The sequence below is a fragment of the Schistocerca americana genome, chromosome 1, assembly GCF_021461395.2.
Source record: "Schistocerca americana isolate TAMUIC-IGC-003095 chromosome 1, iqSchAmer2.1, whole genome shotgun sequence".
In the NCBI taxonomy this organism is placed as follows: Eukaryota; Metazoa; Arthropoda; class Insecta; order Orthoptera; family Acrididae; genus Schistocerca; species Schistocerca americana.
The window spans coordinates 332484005-332507940 of NC_060119.1; the positions used below are offsets into that span (position 1 = coordinate 332484005).

The following is a 23936-nucleotide window of genomic DNA, read 5'->3' on the forward strand; positions in this document are numbered from 1 at the left end:
ACCAGGCGCTCCTTCCTCCCCCGAATGTCGTGCGTTAGACGGCTAACTGGGCGAGCTGCAACGAACATACTGGCTACTTTCTTCAATCACAGTGAATACAGATTCATCACTAAAGCATACCTGAAGCATGTGTACAAAATTTCAAGTTATACAAGTTGGGAATAGTAGCATAGGAGACCTCAACAGTCCCAAAATTCAATTGTGCATTTCTTCAGTATCAATAAAACATCACAATTTCAAACCAAAACTCCTAACTTTAGAAATCAGAGCCACTTAATTTAATCATTGCACATACCTTAGCCCAGTCCAACAGCCTCCTCCCTACTGTCACAAGTGAGACTTCAACACTCAAACCTTTCAGCTGATGGCTCATGTCTGTAGAAGTAAGTTTACGGTTCATTGTTGCCATATTTGTAAGCCTTCTCATTGTTCTAGGATTGATTTTTCTTTTACATCCACATTTTCCTTTCCTGTTTGGCTTGTATTCACCACATTTTTGCACTGAAAGTTTGATTCTGATTACAGTTTTCTGTGATATTCTCATTCTGTCAGCAATTTCTTGCTGTGTATAACGATTTTCAACAAGAAGTGCTACCAGATCCGAAACTTATCGAGGTGAAACATCTTTTGTCTTCCCCATAACCTCACTTTATTTGGAAACTCCACGACTTTTTGCAATAGCTAAAAACATACAAGTTCATAAGCTATGTAATGTCTTGTTAATGTAGCAAGAAGCTGATAGAATAAATAACAAGGTGAAATACACCACAGAAACATAAAACATTACTGTACATACAGTTTCAAAGCATGTACACAGACAACTAACACCAACGCGATATGGAGGGCAAATGACAAATGTTACCAGCTGTGAAAAATTCAGTGATCTGTGAGTTGCTTCGAAGGGAAATTTCGTGGCATCAATAAAACCATTGAAACAAATCGGTTATTACATTTTTCTCTCCTATTTTTACACCAAAAAATCTTAAGAGTATCAAAAGTACTCGTTTAGTCTAATAATTTGAACACGTCTGTATTTCTTGTCTATTGCTGGAACTATCAGCGAGTTGTAGAAGACATTTACATACGATATTTAGCATTTGTTACTTATATGCCTCGCTTTTGCCGTCGTCAGTGCATGGTATAAAGCACAAGGTATGTGTGTAGTGAGTGGACTGTGTCAGGAATTTGTAGTACCACCGCACACAGTGCCACGCAGTAATACTATTAATTGAGAAAAAAGTAATTATTGATAAAGAGCAGTGCTCCTGGTCTTTGAAATGTTTTGCGACAGGTTCTCTAATTTAGAGTCTCCAAGTTAATCCTCTATCAAGAGTAACTGCTAAGAATTTAGCTGATGTGGCCGCCGATATATCCGTACCGCAGAGCTTGACACTGGCGATGTTAGACGTAAACCGCTTGGACGGCGTTAACGCCTGGCTTTTGTTGCCCGTTGCTACAGCTCGGTATAGGTTTCTTGTAAGCTTATCTGCAGTAGGTAAATGCCTTCTCGAGACGAGCGCTGTGTATCTGCGTATATAGCAAGACGTGTCTGCAGTGTTTTGGGCAAATCCGCAGTATAAATTCAGAGGAGAGTCCCAGCACTGATCCTCTTGGAACTTCTGCTTCCACTAGTGTGTTCACCAACTAAACCACAAAGGTGCGTTCTGTTAGATAGCTGGCCATGAGTCTCACGCCGACTTCTGGGAGACGGTATGCATGCAACCTGTGAAACACCATTGATACCATTCATTATCAAAGGCTACAGTGTCATCAATAAGGATGACGTCGCAGTATTCATTTTGGCTGAGTGACAGAACAGAAGCCTCTGTGATGAGTAGCGAAGCGATCGGTTCTAAATAAAACTGCTGTAGATGCATCGTGGTATATTTAAGTCTTCACTCTTCTCATTAGCCGCGCAAAAAGTAATCCTTCAAATTCTTTGCTTCACTGCGAAAGCATACTGATTGATCGTTAGTTTTTAGGGTCATATCAGTCTTTCCCAGGTTTTGGTATTGTCTCTACGATAGCTCGCTTCCATGTTGCTGAGTAAGTCTCCTGAGGTAGTACGCCGAATGGCTTGCTGATGTAGGTGACGTCTTGACAGGGAAGTTCTTTCAGCATTCTGCCATCAACTGACTCACGCCCAGTAGATTTATTATCGGGTAAATATTTACAATGAGGTGACAGAAGTCATGGGATAGCGACATGCACGTATACAGACGGCGTTAGTATCGCGTACACAAGGTAAAAGGGCAGTGCACTGGAGGAGCTGTCATTTGTAGTCAGGTCATTCATTTGAAAATGTGTCCGACGTGATTACGGCCGCACGACGGTAATTAACAGACTTTGAACGCGAAATGGTAGTTGGAGCTAGATGCGTGGGACGTTCCTATTCGGAAATCGATAGGAAATTCAATATTCCGAGTTCCACAGTGTCAAGAGTTCCGAGAATACCTCTCGCCATGCACAACGCATTGACCGACGGCTTTCTCTTAACGACCGAGATCAGCGGCGTTTGCATAGAGTAGTCAATGCTAAGAGACAAGCAAAACTGCGTGAAATAACGGCAGAACTCAATCTGGGAGAACGACGAGCGCTTCCGTTTGGACAGTGCGGCGAAACTGAGTGTTACTGGGCTATGACAGCAGACGATTGGCGCGAGCCTCTTTGCTAACGGCACGACATCGCTTGCAGCACCTCTCCTGGTATCGTGACCATAGCGGTTAGATCCTAGACGACTGAAAACCGTGGCGCTGTCAGATGAGTCCCGATTGTAGTTGGTAAGAGCTGTTGGTATGGTTCGAGTGTGGCGGAGACCCCACGAAGCCATGGACCCAAGTTGTCAACATGGTACAGCGCAAGCCGCTGGTTGCCCCTTAATTATGTGGGCTATTTTTACCTGGAACGGACTGGGTCCTCTGCTGCAACTGAACCGACCATTGACCGAAAATGATTATTTGCGGCTACTTGGTGACCATTTGCAGTCATTCAAGCACCTCATATTCCCAAACAACGATGGAACTTTTATGGATGACATTGAGCCATGTCAGAACATTCTGGACAATTTGGGCCAAGCAGATCGCCCGATATGAATCCCATCGAACATTTACGGGACATATTCGAAAGGTCAGTTCGCACACGAAACCATCACCGGCAACGCTTTCACAGTTGTAGACGGCTATAGAGGTAGTATGGCTGAGAACTTCTGCAGGGTTTTTCCAACGATTTTTTGAGTCCATGCCACTTCGAGTTGCTGCACTACGCCGGGAAAAAGGAGTTACGACACGATATTAGGAGCTACCCCGCGACTTTTGTCACCTCAATGAAAAAATGACCCACACGTAGCTTCACTGATGGGCGTCACTATAGATTTGTATTTTGCCGAAACATAACTGTTTAGCCACAGTTCTACAGGTGTTATTTGTGGCTGGTCCTTAGTCAGCTCTATGGGCTGCACCACAATATGTATCTGAAAAATTTATCACTGTATGTGTCATGGTTCAGGGGATATGACGTCATAAACTTGGACATACCTGAAAATCTAGCATTTTCTTAGAAACGGAGCACAAATTATCCAGACTGTACTCATCCAATGTTTGATAATGAGAGCACTTAGTGACTTCCAAGAAACTTTAAACATGAAGCTGCCTTTCAAATTAAAACTGTGTGCCGGACCAAGACTCGAACTCGGGACCTTTGCCTTTCGCGGGCAACTGCTCTACCATCTGAGCTACCCAAGCACAACTCGCGCCCCGTCCTCACAGCTTTACTTCCTCTAGTACCTCGTCTCCTACTTTCCAAGCTTCACAGAAGTTCTCCTTTCTTCCAGGAGCGCTAGTTCTGCATGGTTCGCAGGAGAGCTTCTGTGAAGTTTGGAAAGTAGGTGACGAGGTACTGGCGGAAGTAAAGCTGTGAGGATGGGGCGTGAGTCGTGCTTGGGTAACTCAGATGGTAGAGCACTTGCCCGCGAAAGGCGAAGGTCCCGAGTTCGAGTCTCGGTCCTGTATACAGTTTTAATCTGCCAGTAAGTTTCATATCAGCACACACTCCGCTGCACAGTGAAAATCTCATTTTGGAACTTTAAACATAATTTCAGAACTTTTGTAACATTCTCTCGCTTACGTGCTTAAAGTCAAATATTTAACACTTTAACTTATTTGTAAAGTAATCAGAAGTTTGATGCTGTTTTATTAATGAGGGCTCGATTCTTTATAATATCAAGGATTTACTGGAATCAGTGCTATGTGCTGTCTTCAAATGTGTTTCATTTTTGTACACCTCCACAACCGGCGGCGCCGTTCGGATTCTTTGCACTGTGAGCGGGACTCAGGGCTTGCACCGATTATTCAGAGCTGGCCACAGAATGGGCGCCGGCGCCAGCGTAGCATTAGTTCGACAATGACGAGTCCCACGAGAAAGACAGGTAGCGTCGCGTACGTCACAGCATGTGACACTAGAGGCCATACGAGCTGCAGCGACCATCTCCAGCAGGAAGCGAGTTACTATTTGAGCCCAGTTTAATACTTTGTAGCTGCGAATTTCAATAGGCTCACGCATCCGATAGCATGTGACGAAGTTAAGTACTTTATTGGGTGCCTTTTCATTGACATACTATTTCCTGCGTGGCTCACGACGTAGTCGAAGTTCGCGATGTATGTCGAACAAGGCGAGTGGTGTGACGTCACAAATTCGTTGTGGTGCACGATTACACTGGTCCTAGACGAGACTCAGCAACAAAAGTGGCCCACCCGAAGAAGACAGCCAGTTTGACAGTCGAAATGTTGTTTCAGCTTGACTTGACGATCCTGCTGCAAACCCGAGAAAAGTATTACTGGTTATTTCTTCAGGAAAGCTCAAGAAATCACGTAAATATACGTGGCTAGCGGAAAATTTGAATCCTACTCTTTCCAAATGCAATGACCTTTGAGTAAAGAAGCTTTACAGTGCATTTCTAAATACGATTTTCGGGTAATGTTGCACTCGGTCTCTGACTCTGAAACACACACGGAAGCAAGGTTATTTAAAGAACAGGGAAAGAGAAAGTAAAACAGATATATTGTCCAGTGTCTATGATTGCAGATAATATGTTCATTTATGAAAGTTTCCTCCCAGGATTAAATCAGTAGAAAACAGAAGTATTCAAGGACTGTAGTTTACAGCTCTCCTACTATTTTCGCAACACTACGAAACAAATAAAGGAATGTTTGTTTAAATATATGCAGAGTTACTAATGCAACAGATGTCTAAGAAAAAGTCTCAAACAGTTTTCAACTTCAGTGTGAAATCTAAAGTAATAACTGGGAATGCTTTTTAGTGGCAATTAAGACTGTAGGATTGTTTATTTATTCAAGTTAGTTATATTTCATGTTATATGGAACAGTCAAGAGTCCCTTAGCTATGGAATATTTCATGTTATATGGAACAGCCAAAGTCCTTTAGCTACGGAATCACTTAATACAGGACGTGGTATGCTGATAGAATAGTCTCACCGTAAGAGCGTTACACTGTTGATGGAAATTTATATTTCGTGGTTTTCCCCTTTTACTTCATAGAAATTTAATCAGAGGGGCTTTTAGCAAAGCGACCTTGCTGAGTAAACGAAATGTAAAAGCCACCACGATGAATGAAAAAATGTCAATCAGCATCACGAGAGGGAAACCGCAAGGAGGGGTTCTGTACCCTCGACTGTGGAACCTAGTGGTGAACGAACTCACCGAAGAGTTAAGTCCTAGAGGTTACTTTTGCCAAGGATACGCAGGCGATTTAATCATAGTAATACTTGGCAAATTTGTTAGTACCTTATGAAAAGCGCATTGAACATTATGCAAAACTAGTGTAGGACACAGAATCTAAGGGACAGTCCCAAGAGAAGTATTGCACAATCGTTCACGAGAAGGCTTATCTCGAGCTCTCCGAAAAAACTCTGCCAGTAGAGGGGAAGTGAAGTGTGTAGGGATAATCATGGATGCGAAATTATCTTGGATTCCACACATAAAGAATATATGATCAAATTCATGAAAATTTTAGTAGTTGCAAATATGGACAATCATCAGCTTTACAATGGAATGACAACAATGAAAATTTGTGCCGGACCGGGACTCGAACCCGGATTTTCCGCTTACCCCAGGATATCCGAGTACGCTCCATAGCCAGATGAAAACTTCCATATGTTGTCAACCTCTTGCATTCGTACATTCATTATGTGTAGTCTCGTACAGGGGAGACATTTCAATTAAAAGTCGCCTGCCTGGAGACGGCGAATAAATACTATATTGCAGTGCCTGTGTTATTCAGAATTACGATGCAGTATGCCACCGAACCTGCATACGTGACGACATGAGCCCTGTCAACCAACGTATATAGTACCCCTTCACGCTGAGCCGGGTGAAGACTACTATGAGCAGGTGTGGATTGTCATGTATTGATCAGACTATCAGGACTGTGGGAGACCGGTGTACTGAGCATAAGCGTCACACATGCTTAGGAAAACCGATCAAGCCTGCTGTTGCAGAACAATGTCTCAGCAGCGGTCATCCCACAGAATACAACAACATGGTGATTTTGGCATGCACTTCCAGCTATTGGGATAGTGTTATTAAAGAACCAGTTGAAATTAAATTAGCAAGTAACCTTATAAACAGCAATGAGGTTTTTTGTTTAATTTCTGCGTGGACTCCTGCTCTCAACCATGTCAAGAAACAGAGGGACAGAGTTAACGCTACCTCATCTGTTGATTATTAATTTTCACTACCAGTAACTTCTGACGTCGGTAATCTTTGGGTCTGTGATGGCGCTAGTGTTTGCAGTGTGTGTGTGTGTGTCACCTTTACAAAATTACTCTGCAAACAGACGTCATTCATCTTTCCAGAATGACTCTACAAACATGTTTTAAATTTTAAATTTCCTTGCACAGCGCTTCCTCGCTGACCTTTTGTTTGTTTGAAAACGTCGGGAGGGGGGGGGGGGGGGTGCAGCACTTACGTAAACTAGTTGAACATAGTATACGCTGGGAGAAAATCAGATATCACATAACATCATTATATCAACAAAGATTATCAAATCTACGCATTCCAAATTGCTTTCCGTATCTTCTCTTTCATGAGTGTTTATCCTAAGTCCTTCAGTTGTTGCGAGCATTCAACTATGGAAAAAACTGTTCCATAATAATAGAGTAGTAACAATTTCCTCAGTTTTAAAAATAAACCGTTGGCTATCTTTGAAACAATGGTACTGCCACATTTTCTTCTCACTGAGTCCACACATTCCATGTTATTAGTAAAATTAGAAATCGTTTAAGTCCGGTAGCCTCCTTTTGGATAATTTCTGTATTTTTATAGAACGTTTTATCTATTCCACATCATTACCGACTAGGAAATCATGTATAAAAATAGTGACATATTTACCTGGAAGCTTTGCCATAGATAAGATCGTCGAATGAATTTCCAAAATTCCGCTGTAACAACTTTCCCGACAGTTTCCTGTTTACCGTTCGGTGCAAATGCTGAAATAAATTTCCGTCGCATTTAACAGTTACGAAAGCTGTTAGTTTGGTGACTGTTGTTTTCACCTTGAGGGCAAAGATATTCTTAACAGCCAATAACATGGCCGCGGTTTCTGGCAGGAAGTCGCAGGGCTGCACTTCCGGACAGAAACAAAGCACTGCGATAACCCGTGGTAAACAGGAGTTTCCAACGGAAAGGCAGCCAGCCCCCAGAGACTTGCAGCAGCCGTCGTCGCTGGTGTGGTGTTTTTGAGTTGGGGGCGTGTCTCCTGAACCCTGACGGCAGACAAGATGCAAACCTCACAAACACAGGGGAGGGCTGATACTTGCTGCCAGCGACTGCCGGAAGTTGCCTTGTCGCGTTGCGGTGATAGTGATATATTTTCCCCTTCAGTTATTGTCATAACCCTGAAAAAAAGGTATGACTTTTGAGAGACCAGTGGCAAAGCCGTTGTATTCAAGATTTGTTTAGAAACATTGGATGATTCACTGTGTCAGTGTAAAACAGCTTTTGTGATCATTCAGATCATTTATATATAACGAAGAATCGAGTATACGTTTGAAACCTTATAGTTCATGTGTAAACTGCCCTTTCCCCTCAGTTGCTTATAAATTCATTTTATATTTGAACAAAATCTTAACAAACACTGAATTTTATCTCAATCGGTCATACTTTGTCGTGCATTCCATTGGTTGCACTATTTGTTCCTTGCTTGAGCTCTATGTAGTCCTACGAACCTTGATCAATAGAACCACTCGAAAAATATACTACTGCAATTTAGCGTATCCGCTTCCTTCACCAGTGTCATATGAGCCGCGAAAATCTCTCCTATTATTGTATGTCTTCCTCTTCTGTTTTGTGTGTTTCATTATTTGGTGAACGTGGAATTAGCTTCCAAGTCAAAAGAAAATTAAAATAGATGTAATCTAATACAGGCAAGTAACCAGTTGCTTAAATGACTGTTTACGTGTTAGTTGCTGAAACATGTGATTCAACACTGAAGATGTTTCTTTTTAGAAAAATTCTTAATGAAACAGACTGAAAAGTTCTCTGTTCGACAGGGACGTATGGTATTTCTTCGATAAAAAATTCTCTAAATTTTCGACTTATTCCCTTATTAAATCAATGAACGTTTCAAAAAAAAAAATTTCAGTTGAGTATCTTGCATCCGAGTTGCTGTTCTCTGTGGTCTGCAAAATAGCCATGCACAACTTTCATAAGTTCTTCCATTGAATTCAGTTTCCTGCTACAATTTTTAACGTGTGGAACAGGTGGATTACAGATGGTGCAAAATTTGTTGAACAAAAAGAATGTTCCAATATATGTTACTTCTGATTCGTCAGTTTTTCCCAAGATAGGCAGAAATTTGACAAGTAGGCACTTCCACCTACACGGGTCGTTCAGTAAGTAATGCAACACATTTTTTAAAATGAGAGCCGGTTGGTTCTCTTTAGGATTCCAATACACCATATTATTCCCCATTCTTTTGGCTACAAAACCTAATCTTTCAACATAATATCCGTTCACTGCGACGGCCTTACGCCACCTTACTGGGAAAGTCCGTATGCCCATATGGTACCACTATGCTGGTCGATGCCGGAGCCAACGTCTTGCTGCATCAATAACTGATTCCGCGGAGTTCATCCTTCATTGGGCCAAACAGATGGAATTCGGAAGGTATGAGATCCGGACTGTAGGGCGGATGAGGAAGAACAGGCCAAGGAAGTTTTTTGAGCTCCTCTCGGGTCACAGACTCGTGTGAGACCCTGCATTGTCATGGAGAAGGATAAGTTCGTTTGCATTTTTTATTCGAATGAGAGAGTCTTCATGTTCCACATCTGTGTGCAGCTGGCCTGCACACGGGAACATCGGACAGGTTTGCGAGACATTGATGCGATGATGACAGAGGCCTTGCCTAACGACTCGTTATGCTTTTGTTCTTTGCCAAGTCTCCATAGACATTCTGCAAGCACTTATGAGTATCTGCGATGCTCTTGTTTTCTACCAAAACAGAGTCCATGACATCTCTCTGCTTGGGACGCACTTCCGTTTACAGACGCCATTTTGAAGGCTATGTATAGCCCCGCAGGCTATTGGGACTTCATGAAACTATAGGGCTGAAGGGGGAATGTTCCACGATGTCCCTCAGCAAATCCAGAATTTTTTCAACAAAACTGGCTGAGAAATAAATGTGTTGCATTAGTTATTGAACGCCCAACACAATACGATCCCACTGGCCAGCTCTGCCTGACGTTAATGGGAAGGTATCAGTGCCGCAGACTTCACTTCTCTGTTGCCCTACGCGTTGACCGTCATGACATTCCTCGGTATGTTTCTGTACTGATCATCAACAACGTTTTTATCTGATCTATTTTTAAAAAACTACTGCTCTAATTAGTCAAGTTGGAAGCGCTGTATAATTACAAGATTAAAGACAGACTGAGACTGCTCAGAGTAGCAATTGGTAGTTGGCCTTACTGTCTCTCGAGGCAGAGTAAGTTTCATAGTAATAGTTATCAGATCAACGTGAGAGAAAGGAAGATGTACAACAAAATTCATAAAAAGAACTGTGGTACTGGGTACATGTCGGAAATGTTACTTTAAACGATATTTGCTAAAATGTACCTCTACAGAACCAATGTACCCTACTATTCAAGTGATGGAGTTGTGAGACCTCCTTCGGAAATCGCAATAATTCGGTCATGATCCTCGAATTATTTTGTAGCAAGCTGATAATTTCTTCTTTGACTTCTCAGCGAATTGTCGATGTTCTTGAATTTGAAGACAATGTATCCATCCGCATACTTCAATGTACTTAGTGCCACAACTTCATTGGGAGATACTTAACAACTGAATGCAAATTTAGGAGCAAGTAGTCTTTGATTCTACCCTTGACATCATCATAACATAAATTACCGGTTAAATTACCATCTAGTTCGACACATAGTTAACCGGAAAGACAATATTCATAAAATATGTTTTCTTCCAAAACGCACAATTATATGAGGAGACAGGTGAAGAATCATTTACCACAGCGTTGTATGCTCGAGATATGTACGTGATAGCTTCCATAAAGCTGGAGAAAAACTGTTTAAAATCTTTGAATAGACATATGTGTCATCTGCTTCCATAAAATGGATATTGGAAGTCTAATAAGTTACATCTGCTGTGTGATACTTCAGTTGATTGTAACATCCAGCTTATCTGCGACGTGGAAACAGTCAGTATATTACCACATCGACGTCACAGTGACTAGTGACATCTAAGAAACAGTAATAAAACAACTGTTGCTTGCGACATGTGAGCCAAAAATTTGCAGATATGAAAGCAGCTTGGGCTCTCCACAAATAAAACTAATTTCCAAGGCATGCGGATCGTGACAGGATAGTAAGAGTAATCTGGACTGTATCCATTGTTGAAATCGCCAACGAACCACTTACTAAACGAACGATGCGTTTTTGCTAGATGTTATGACCGTGCAAAGAAGGTAATAACAACATCTGTTGGATCATCGGAAGGGCGCTCTTTCAATTGTGCTCCTTGACATTACTGGACGTGCCCGCTAAAGTGTGACAATGGCTGCTGAAGAAAATGTGAAGCTAATTTTACAGATCTAGTAAACGTTGTTGTTGCTGTGGTGGTGGCTGTGGTCTTCTTCTGTCCGAAGAGTGGTTTGATGCAGCTCTCCACGACAGTCTACCCTGCGTAGGCCTCTTCATCTCCAAGAACTACTGCAACCTACATCCATTTCAATCTACTTACTCTGTTCCACCCATGGTCTCCCTCTGCAATTTTTACCGCCCCCCTCCCTTTGTCTTCCCCATACACTTCCCTGCATCACCAAATCGACTTTTTTTATTTCGACATAACTGTCATCAAGAAGTGTGATTGAATGGAATTTAAAATGTTTATTTGACACCACAAACGGTCGCCAAGCCCAAATTATTAAAACTATACAATTTTTAAAAGACTACATTACTAGTTTCGACGCCCTGATTCGCCACTTTCAAACTTTCAAATGTAATCACGAACTTGGAAAATTGCATTAATAATTGCAACCAAACTTCTTTCACATATGACTAAAAATACAGTTTATTGGTTTCAGTGCATTTTTCGAAATAGATGAAAGAAGTAGCAAGTTTGTGATTACATTTGAAAATGACGTCTTAGTGCGTCGACTGCCGGTGTGGCCGAGCGGTTCTAGGCGCTACAGTCCAGAACCGCGCGACCGCTACGGTCGCAGGTTCGAATCCTGCCTCAGGCATGGATGTGTGTGCTGTCCTTAGGTTAGTTAGGTTTAATTAGTTCTAAGTTCTATGGGACTCATGACCTCAGCAGTTAAGTCCCATAGTGCTCAGAGTCATTTGAACTATTTTTTAGTGCGTCGAAATTAGTAACGCAACCTTTTAAAAATTTTATTGTTTTTGTCACTGTGGCTTCACGACCGTTTGTAGTCTCAAATAAACATTTTAAATTGACTATTCCTTGATGCCTCAGGACGTGCCCCATCAACCGATCTCTTCCTTTACTCCATTTGGGCCAAAAATGTCCTTTTTCCCCAGTTCTATTTGGTATGTCCTCATTAGTTATTCGATCTATTGTCCGCACCCGGTAGCTGAGTGGTCAGCGAGGCCGAATGTCAATCCTAAGGGCCCGGGTTCGATTCCCGGATGGGTCGGAGATTTCCTCCGTTCAGGGACTGGGTGTTGTGTTGTCCTAATCATCAACATTTCATCCCCATCGACGCACAAGTCGCCGAAGTGGCGTCAAATCGAAAGACTTGCACCCGGCGAACGGTCCACCAGACGGGAGGCCCTAGTCACACGACATTCACATTCATTCGATATATTCACCCGTCACACCACATTTCTGGAGTTTCTATTCTCTTCTTGTCTGAACCACTTATCATACACGTTTCGCTGTCGTACAAGGTAACGTTTCAGGCAAATACTTTCAGAAAAGAGTTCTTAACACTTAACTTTTCATTAGCTGTCAGCAAATTACTAGAAAATAATGTTTTGCTACCGTTTTTGCCAGTCTTTTGACCCAAAAATAGTTCAGCTCAGCAGTAATCTTATCACCACACTTGATCTCTATTTCATGGACGCTCTCTTAGCACAAATAATCAAGTAATCAGTGCAGTCGTATGTTTTAAATTTGGAGGGCTGAAGATCGATAGAAAACAATAGTGCCTGTATCACATTCAGTCTCTGGTGCACAGACTGCGTGTTGACGTTTGCGTCTCATTGCTAATAAAAAGCGAAAGCTTTTCACTTCGTTACTTTCATTTTCTCGTCCCGATGGATGTTACATAATGTGGAAACTACGTGGATCCAGAACGATGTTCTTAGCTCATGATGGAGCTAATAGAACGATTTGTGGCGCCTGTTCGTGAACTTCGCGTCAGCACTGTTCAAGTACGAAAGGTAATCACACCGCCAGTGTGCATATTTCCTAATGCTATTTCTAGGAACTACAGTAAAAAACACTGTAACGTACATTCACCATATGAAAAAACGACTTGACGTGAATAACATTTTGTTAACCACTTTACACGAAGGCCTGCAGAATTCTGTAGAGTCTGTGTGGAATAGATTCGAAGCAGGAATTAAATATAACGCGTGATGAGCCTCAGATTTTAAACCAGAGTGGAGAGGTTTTCTTGAGAGACTACTGCTTTTATTACGTACCATTGGTCCTCAAAACAGTGGAGAGGCTTTCGCTGCGTTGCAGTTTTAGAGTACACCGTTTACCTGCCTCACCTACAAATTTGTCATATACATTTTCTCTGGAGTTTCGGAAGATATTCGCAGTTTCGTTTTTTTGTTTTTGTATAAGTGGCGTAAGTCCCAACAAATATTACTCATTGTGTTCTTTCTTCGACGCCCAGTATCAATGTAAAACATCGTTTTTCTTCCCATTACCATCAAATTACTGTATACAGTATAATTTTATGTAGCTCGGTTATACAGAGAGATTGACTCCAGTCCCTATCCTCCTACCCACATTAAGGATTTTCAACAGTTTCCGTGTATCGACTGGGGTGACGGTTCCTTTGTGAAGCGCGTGCGTCATTTCGCTCACTATTCTTGTCCAATCCGAGCCTTAGCTCTGATTGCTGTGTGCTCGTTATCTTCCTTCCTTAACATTAAACTAGTGCAACTGTTAGTCCAAGGACATCCATTGACGGCGACGGTAGAACATGAAGAATGTTCGTTATTTCTAATAATACAGAGCAAGGCGTGTAGCCGGATGTTTTGCCTACAGATTATCGCCGTACATTATCTTCTTCTGTTGATACTGAAAATAGCGATTCATCTTCTGCTTTACAATCTCCGACAATAATTAATATACTTGAACTGAAGTCGTTCCATTGACTGGACGCGTAAAAATTGCAGTTGGGCAACACTGTGTTTCTAATGAGATTCTAAACGACGTTACCCGTTGATACTGAGCATCGCAGGAAAACACTCCAATGTCTTTTTATAGGTTGAATTTATTTGAGATGCTGGTGTGTTTGTGAATTTATAAGAGGGTTTAGAACGCCGTGCGGAATAAATTATTTGTTGCCGTTCCGCAATAAACTATTTGTTGCAGTTCCTTAATATGGCGTTGGCACTCCAAAGTAGCTCATACAGCGGTTGTTATCTAAACAATAATATGAAAGTCGAATACAAGTTCGCTTCCGGAATAAATAAATTGGCCCACGTGTTCTTACAAGTCTCCCACAAGAAACATGTAATCCTTCGACCCCGCTCTTTGCACTTATACTACAGAGCTTGAGAGAATTATTTTTTAAAGCCAACAAAATTCTTCTGGATTTAAGGCCGCATTGCCAACTATAAAATTCCGACGTTTCGGCGACTATCGCAAGACACCTTCCTCAAGTTGTAGTGCTGACTGCAATTGGCTGTGACAGCCGGCCGGTGTGACCGAGTGGTTCTAGGCGCCACAGTCTGGAACCGCGCGACCGCTATGGTCGCAGGTTCGAATTCTGCCTCGGGCATGGATGTGTGTGATGTCCTTATGTTAGTTAGGTTTAAGTAGTTCTAAGTTCTAGGGAACTGATGACCTCCGATGTTAAGTCCCGTAGTGCTGAGAGCCATTTGAACCATTTGGCTGTGACAGCGGCCGCGGAAGCCTACGTTTAGATTATTTTTAAACTTTTATTTACTTGTTTATTTACCCTGCACTGATTAGGGCTGTCAGGCCCTCTCTTACATCGGAGCTGAGGTTCACACGTACGCCTGTGTGGCGGCGCTCGAATCGGAGGTAAGCAGATTCGAATCCGTGTGGTGGATGAAATTTTCACTGCCAATATTTGGCCGGCTAGGGGTGGAAGAGTGGTAACGTAAAGTTCCTGGTCAGTTTCTGCGCTATGTTGCTGGACTGAATTGCGAATCTCTCCGCGGTGTCTCAAGAAGTGGAAGCATGTGACACTGTTGGTGGTGACCCGTCCGTCGGATGAGGTCGTTAAGTTCGGCGGCTCACTACTTGATGCTATTCGTGAGAAAAATGTTCGCGAACGAAGAACATCCTTTCCGACAGGCAACAGAACCCACGTAGTGAGATATCCTAGCTAACAATGGCCGTGTGACATATACATATTTTAGCACAGGCAAAGAGGACGTTCTTGGGAAAAGAATGTCTACTAGTATCACACAATGCCCTAAGCAGAAATTTCTGAGAATGTGCGTTTGGAGCACAGCATCGTAGGGACATAAATCATGGACTCCGGAAAAAAAAGAAGCATTTGAGATGCGGTGCTACAGATGCCTGTTGAAAATTTGGTGGACTGGTAAAATTAAAATCTAGAAGTTCCTCCGCAGAATCGGCGAGGAGAGGAATACGTTGAATGCAGTGATAAGAAGATAGGAGGACAGAATTATACAATATGTGTTAATAAATTAGGGAATTATTTCCCTGGTGCTAGAAGGAGCCGTAGAGAGTGAAAACTGAAAACTGTAGGAGGTGAGCCGCATCAAACTAGTCTGAAAAAATAAAAATAAAAAAAAGGAACAATAGTAAGAGAGACAGACAGGCAGAATTAGGTTTCAGTGAAGGATTTTGCTCAAGTCACACCATAAATGGTACGTTTATTGTCGTGAAAACATTCACCATTTGAACAAGTTCTCATTCATGACGTTAGGAGTGTTGCTCGGTCCCAAAAGCTTACACGAAGCGAACTCTCTGTCTTGAAATTGCTACGTGGCGCCAGAGTAGCTACAACGTCTCTTCGCGATTAACCGTACAATGCTGTAACATCATCCTTGCTAACTGCAGTCACCAGGTATTCTTATAACCTGCGCATTTCCAATGAAAAATCACTGACGGTAGCATAACTGTAAGTAGGCTGTTTAGGTTTTTATGTTGGTAACGTCACGTAGCGCTCTGTATGAAAATTACTGGCTGTGCTGTGTGCAGTCTATGGCTTGTTGGCATTATTGGAATATTCGCTATTGTGGTGTTGGGCAGTTGGATGTGAACAGCGCGTAGCGTTCCGCAGTTGGAGGTGAGCCGCCAGTAGTGGTAGGTGTGGGGAGAGAGATGGCAGAGTTTTGAGAACGGACGGTCTGGACGTGTGTCCGTCAGAAAAAGGAAATTTGTAAGACTGGATCATGAACTGATATATATATATATATATATATATATATATATATATATATATATATATATATATATATAATAGAGGGAAACATTCCACGTGGGAAAAATATATCTAAAAAGAAAGATGATGAAACTTACCAAACAAAAGCGCTGGCAGGTCGATAGACACACAAACAAACACAAACATACACACAAAATTCTAGCTTTCGCAACCAATGGTTGCCTCGTCAGGAAAGAGGGAAGGAGAAGGAAAGACAAAAGGATATGGGTTTTAAGGGAGAGGGTAAGGAGTCATTCCAATCCCGGGAGCGGAAAGACTTACCTTAGGGGGAAAAAAGGACAGGTATACACTCGCACACACACACATATCCATCCACACATACACAGACACAAGCAGACATTTGTAAAGGCAAAGAGTTTGGGCAGAGATGTCAGTCGGGGCAGATGTACAGAGGCAAAGATGAAGTTGAAAGACAGGTGAGGTATGAGCGGCGGCAAATTGAAATTAGAAATTAGCGGAGATTGAGGCCTGGCGGATAGCGAGAAGAAAGGATATGCTGAAGGGCAAGTTCCCATCTCCGGAGTTCTGACAGGTTGGTGTTAGTGGGAAGTATCCAGATAACCCGGACGGTGTAACACTGTGCCAAGATGTGCTGGCCGTGCACCAAGGCATGTTTAGCCACAGGGTGATCCTCATTACCAACAAACACTGTCTGCCTGTGTCCATTCATGCGAATGGACAGTTTGTTGCTGGTCATTCCCACATAGAACGCTTCACAGTGTAGGCAGGTCAGTTGGTAAATCACGTGGGTGCTTTCACACGTGGCTCTGCCTTTGATCGTGTACACCTTCCGGGTTACAGGACTGGAATAGGTGGTGGTGGGAGGGTGCATGGGACAGGTTTTACACCGGGGGCGGTTACAGGGGTAGGAGCCAGAGGGTTCATCCCTATGAAATGCCCAAACCACCTTCCCTACCCTCTTTTGCCTGTCCATTCGCATGAATGGACACAGGCAGACAGTGTTTGTTGGTAATGAGGATCACCCTGTGGCTAAACATGCCTTGGTGCACGGCCAGCACATCTTGGCACAGTGTTACACCGTCCGGGTTATCTGGATACTTCCCACTAACACCAACCTGTCAGAACTCCGGAGATGGGAACTTGCCCTTCAGCATATCCTTTCTTCTCGCTATCCGCCAGGCCTCAATCTCCGCTAATTTCTAATTTCAATTTGCCGCCGCTCATACCTCACCTGTCTTTCAACTTCATCTTTGCCTCTGTACATCTGCCCCGACTGACATCTCTGCCCAAACTCTTTGCCTTTACAAATGTCTGCTTGTGTCTGTGTATGTGTGGATGGATATGTGTGTGTGTGCGAGTGTATACCTGTCCTTTTTTCCCCCTAAGGTAAGTCTTTCCGCTCCCGGGATTGGAATGACTCCTTACCCTGTCCCTTAAAACCCATATCCTTTTGTCTTTCCTTCTCCTTCCCTCTTTCCTGACGAGGCAACCATTGGTTGCGAAAGCTAGAATTTTGTGTGTATGTTTGTGTTTGTTTGTGTGTCTATCGACCTGCCAGCGCTTTTGTTTGGTAAGTTTCATCATCTTTCTTTTTAGAGATATATATATATATATATATATATATATATATATATATATATATATATATATATATATATGACTTTTGAAAACTTTTTAGGCTAATACATTGTTTGTTCTTCATCAAAAAAATGTTCAAATGTGTGTGAAATCTTATGGGACTTATGTGCTAAGGTCATCAGTCCCTAAGCTTACACACTACTTAACCTAAATTATCCTAAGGACAAACAAACACACCCATGCCCCAGGGAGGACTCGAACCTCCGCAGGGACCAGCCGCACAGTCCATGACTGCAGCGCCTTAGACCGCTCGGCTTGTTCTCCATCAAAATCTTTCATTTGCTAACTATGCCTATCGGTAGTTAGTGCCTTCAGTAGTTAGAATCTTTTATTTAGCTGGCAGTATTGGCGCTCGCTGGATTGCAGTAGTTTGAGTAACGAAGATTTTTGTGAGGTAAGTGATTCATGTAAGGTATAGGTTATTATTAGTCAGGGCCATTCTTTTGTAGGGATTGTTGAAAGTCAGGTTGCGCTGAACTAAAAAAAAAAGTGTGTCAGTTTATTGTTGATCAGAATAAGTAAAGAGAGAAATGTCTGAGTACGTTCAGTTTTGCTCAGCTGTTTGAAAATCAAATTACGTAGAGGTTTTCCAGCACTGTCATTTATAAATTTTTCTAAGGGGATGTTTCATAACTCGTCGCTCAGTTGCATTTAATTAACCCTACATTTCTCAGACTTGCGCGCTTTCATCGAAAGGGACTCGGTATAACACCATTCATCACTCATTCACTTTTCCGTAGACGCAACCCATTCACTACCTGATATCTCCATTACTGTCAACGCAGTGCTGACTTATCAGTTGCTATTGTTCACCGTCTCTCACCTCGTCAGTGCAGCTGGATCAAGTGCTTGGCAGTAGACTACATAACATGCTTTTTCTTGCGCTCAGTCTTCTGACTGATTTGATCAGCCGGGTAGCGGAGCGCGTTTAAGGCACCGCTTCCGGGATTCGAGGGGACGAGGCTGCCGTAGAACGATCCACCTCGGAGATTAATGACGAGGGCTAGTGGGCCGGCCTGACTGGATGTGGTTTTTAGGCGATTTTCCACATCCAACTAGGCAAATACCGACCTGTTATCCACGACCCGCCGCAGTTACACGCTACGCAAATATTTAGGATACGTTCTCACACCTGCACATGAGATTTACGGTACATGGAGACAGAAAGGGTACACAGATTTCATCATGAGGGGGAATGATGGCATTAGCAAGGGCATTCGGCCACTGCCTGTCACTAACATTGTCAGAACCCATATAACAAGACCGACGCCGTAGAGAAATTGGAAAATGCAAGTAAGAAGAAGAATAAAAAGAGTGATTTGATGCGGCTTACCTCAGTTTATCTCCTTTGCCAACCTCTTCATTTCAGAGCAGTACTTACACTCAAAGTTCTCTGTTGTTTGTTGTATTATTCCAGTCTCTGTCTTTCCCTACAGTTTCTACCCTCTACAGCTCCCTCTGATGCTCTGGAAGCTATTCCTGATGTTTTAACACATGTCCTATTATTCTGTCCCTTCTTCTTGTCAGTATTTTCCAAGTATTCCTTTATTCTTCAGTTCCGCGGAGAACCTCCTCATATCTTAAATCGGTCTACTTTATTTTCAACAACTTTCTATAGCACCACATGTCAAACGCCTCCATTCTCCTTTGCCACAGTCCATGGCTAATAACTTCCATACAATGCTCGTGCTCGAAACGCACATTCTCAGAAACTTCATTTTCAAATTAAGGGCGATGTATGATACCAGTATATATCTTTTGTACAGAAATTCCCTCTTTACTGTGATAGTCTGCTTCTTGTAACCTCTATCCTCCTTGGGTAGTCCGTCGTCCGTAAATGTGCTTCCAAGGCGGCGGAATTGGTTCACTTCGCGTACTTCAGGGAGCCAATTTCAATGTTCACTTTATCACTAGATTAATTTCTTCTAGTTCTTGCTACTTTCGTCTATCTATTGTTTTGTAAAAAGCTAAAGTTTCATTGTGCAGATCCTGCGCCGGCCGCGGTGGCCGCGCGGTTCTGGCGCTGCAGTCCGGAACCGCGGGACTGCTACGGTCGCAGGTTCGAATCCTGCCTCGGGCATGGGTGTGTGTGATGTCCTTAGTTAGTTAGGTTTAAGTAGTTCTAAGTTCTAGGGGACTTATGACCTAAGATGTTGAGTCCCATAGCACTCCGAGCCATTTGAACCATTTTGCAGATCCTGCAAATAAATTATTAACGCCCTTTTGAAATGTAACCTAAGCAGAAACAACTGGTGATAGGAATCTGAGTGTGTAGTTCTTATAGTTAACCACGGCATTAGTCAGGAAACGGGAACAATTTTTCCTTTCTGTAGTTTATGAACCTTTCTTTTTCTTTATTGTTATTTCAGTTCCTCACCAAGGGGAGGATTGGCGGTGGATAGAACGCTCTTCAGCCAGAGATTACACAAGTAGAAAAGATAGTTGAAAATGCATAAAACAGATGGCAATAAATTATGACTTGTTAGAAAAATACGGTGATGGACGATATTGATGTTTTTTTAAACACTTTATATGTGATTTTATGTTAACATTAAAATAAAATCACTGATGACAGTGTGAATGACCCTATGGTGTAATGGTGATGCTGTTAGTGCATGAAAATGATCATGCTTGTTAGTTCAAGCAAATTAGGAAAGTCACGCGGGGTAGCCGCTAGGTCTAAGGCACCTTCCCACAGTTTGCGCGGCTACCCCCGTTGGAGGTTCGAAAATTGGAAATTTGTGGTAAGATCTTATGAGACCAAACTGCTGAGGTCATCAGTCCTTAAGCTTACAAACAACTTAAACTAACTTACGCTTTGGATAACACACACACCCATGCCCGAGGGAGGAGCCGCGCGAACCTTGACTGCGTGCCCCAGACCGCGGGGCTACACCGCGTGTCAGAGGTTCGAGTCCTCCCTCGGACATGGGTGTGTGTGTTGCCCTTAGCGTGTAAGTTAGTTCAAGTTAGATTAAGTAATGTGTAAGCTTAGGGACCGATGACCTCAGCAGTTTGGTCCCTCAGGAACTTACACAAATAAAATCCACCAAATCAAATTAGGAAAAATGGGGGAAACATTCGTAATGTTTTAAAACTTTGGGATAACGCTCTTAGGGGATGTACAAGTAAAAAACAGAAAAGTTCCCTCCCCTATCGGGGGAGCTTTTCCCTCCCCACCACTTAACGTAATTTATTTTCCTTTTTTCAACCTTGACGAAAAACGGCTCTTTTAACGAAGTTATCCATACGACAGAAAATAATTCTGGTGAAATTCCACCCAGAGAAGCTTATGAGTGCTAAAATTTGAAGGTAAAAAAAAGCTAAATTTCTTTTAAAACAAACTTTTATTTATATGGAACAATTTCGCTTTATAGTCTGTTACTTTAGATTCATGCAACTTAAGTTATTGGAATGAAAACAGTTTTTTATAAAAATTAAGAATTGCTGTAAAACTAATCAACAATTACTTTTGTTGTAATATATTTACAATCATATGCACAGGACGTAGACTATGAAAATACTACAATATCTAGAGTATAAACTTCTCTCCTGCTTTTGCAATGGTATCAGGAGAGGAAGCAGCATGGAATATTATGAAGTTGGGCATAGATGTTGAAGAGTTGGAAAGCTTGCTGGTTTCCTTTCCCAAACAAGGCTGAAGTGCTGTCAATATTCATTTCAAGATCTCTATTGAAAAGATAGTACAGCGACGACTTTTTTTGTTTCCATCATCATTCCATTGCTGTCAAACAGATACATTGGTATATTCGATAATTCGTATGTGAAACAATACTTTAAATCATCAAGTGAATGAAACGTGCACACTATTCTATGAAATAACTGCATTGTATCTACTTCAGTTATGTTTTTTTCAAGCCTAACAGTTGACATGCACATTGTCCTGAACAAGCTGGATCGCTTAAGCTTCGGAGAACCAAATTTTGCCGAGACAGCAACTATTGTTCGAAGAACTTCTTCACCAACAGACACAGCTTTGTAGCAGTTTACTTCCTGAGAAGCTACTAATCCAGATCCTAGTCAATACACTTGCTCCTTATAAACAAATGGAGTGTGTTGATGCAACCATAGCTGAAATGTTCTGTGAATTTTCTCGTCGATTTCTATCCTCCCACTCATCAGTTCAACATTTTGATCACTCGAAACCGAATGTGAATTGCAGAAATGTTCCATAGCTTCACATATGTGATGGGTTGTTGGTATACCTCAAATCCATCGGTTCATCACACTATCGGTGAAACCTCTTCCGTGTGAAACACCTCCAATACTCTTTAGGTTCTTCATAAGTGTTTGTTCTATCGTCATGTCGTTGCATACTCCACACTAATACTTATCAGAGCGTCGAACCGTGAAGAAGCTGTCCTTGGTGAATTTATGGAACCGCGCGCGTTTCATGGTTTCTTTCAGATTTTCCATGTCCTGGGGGTACAAATGACACGCCCTAGCATAAGGAAAGTGCCCAGTTGCATGGAATATTGGGAGCATAGCTCTCACACTTTCTATATGGTGTTTCCAATTATCCATACGCTCTGCCTGAATGAAATGCATTGCCAAGATGACAAGCTGAATGTATTGTATCCACAACTGGGAAGTTTTCACTATTTCTTTAATATCATCCAACGTGTCGACAAATTTATTTTTCAGCTTTTCAATCACTTGATCTTTTTCAAAATAGCGAAAAGATACACCGTTTCCACTCAAATCACAAATATAGTCTTTAATATGTTGCTTCTCCTCCTCCACGACTGCCATTTCCTCTAGTATTCCATGATGGAAAGAGGAAACATGACTACAGAGTGAGTCTGGATTGTCCTTGTGTATGTACGACCAGAAAGTATATGGGTAACAGAAACTGCAGCATATACAGTCTCCAAAAGTTGGGAGAGTCCACTGTCTTTCATTAAGAATCTTATTGCTCCTAGAAAAGACATTATCAACTGAAAGCCTCCTAATCGAATAACTACATTTGTGAATAGCTCATTCCCTCCATCGCCCCCCACTGCAACTATATCTTTAGCTTTCATATAGAGTGATTGATCAAACGTCACGATACATGTTTCTTGCGTGGTCTTCTTACTCTGATGGCATAAATTAAAGCAGTTAAATAGTACTATGATCTGTAGACGCGTTGTTGATGAATGGAAGCGCTAATACATTTGATTGCGTATAAGGTTCTCCAGTTATGATTTTCTCCATAAAACCTTGCCATGCAGGAATAGAAAGCTGTAAAAACTTTCCCATCATCCACGTAAACTCGTGATTGGTAGGCATTGTTGCTTTAGTTAATGATTGTTCTGAGTAGACATTTTGCAGAACAATTTCTTCAGTTCGAACTCTTTTCTTTTGGAATGTTAGCAGACTAATTTCTTGGACACTTGCTATTTCAGTAGAGCTCGACATGACAGTTACGCTACTCTCTGATATTCTATCACTCTCCCGGCAGTCACACACTTGATTTCACCCATACATAGCATGGAATGTACTTTGTACTTTTGCCTGTTATTGTTGCAATATTGAAGTCAGCGTTATCGAAAACGAACTGTGAGAACGAATCATTTGAAATATTGGTTTCCAGGACTGAACGGCAGAAGCCTCAAATAAAGCCACAGTGCTATATGAAGAGCAGAAACCCATATTCGAGATAATTTCAACAATGTTCTTTGATCTCACTTTACGAAACAAGCACACTGCAAGAACAAGCTGCAGTGGGGAGATAAATGAACGAGGCCTGGCAGCTGACACAATCGCATGGGATACTGCTGTACATTTTTTTAAAGAGGACTTTCACTACCTTTCTTCTTTTTTGACAAAACCACACCCTTCAAAAATTGGCGTAAAGTGTAAGGAACCATAACTTCAGCATTCTCTGTCAAGTCATTGATATCTGCATAATCGGTAATACTGTAAGGAGTCATTCTTATATCTTCACGGATGATAGCTGCTGCTGCTTCTACTATTCTCTTTCTCTCATCTTTTTCATTAACATCTCGTTCATTGTACCATTGATTCAAGTCCGGAACCGCGCGACTGCTACGGTCGCAGGTTCGAATCCTGCCTCGGGCATGGATGTGTGTGATGTCCTTAGGTTAGTTAGGTTTAAGTAGTTCTAAGTTCTAGGGGACTGATGACCACAGAAGTTAAGTCCC

General features: G+C 42.0%; 1 protein-coding gene across 1 annotated transcript in view; it reads left to right on the forward strand.

Moving 5' to 3' along the window:
• The window catches only part of LOC124547423 (piggyBac transposable element-derived protein 4-like), a 96361-nt gene that overhangs the window by 28001 nt on the left and 44424 nt on the right, over positions 1-23936 (forward strand). The window lies entirely within an intron of this gene.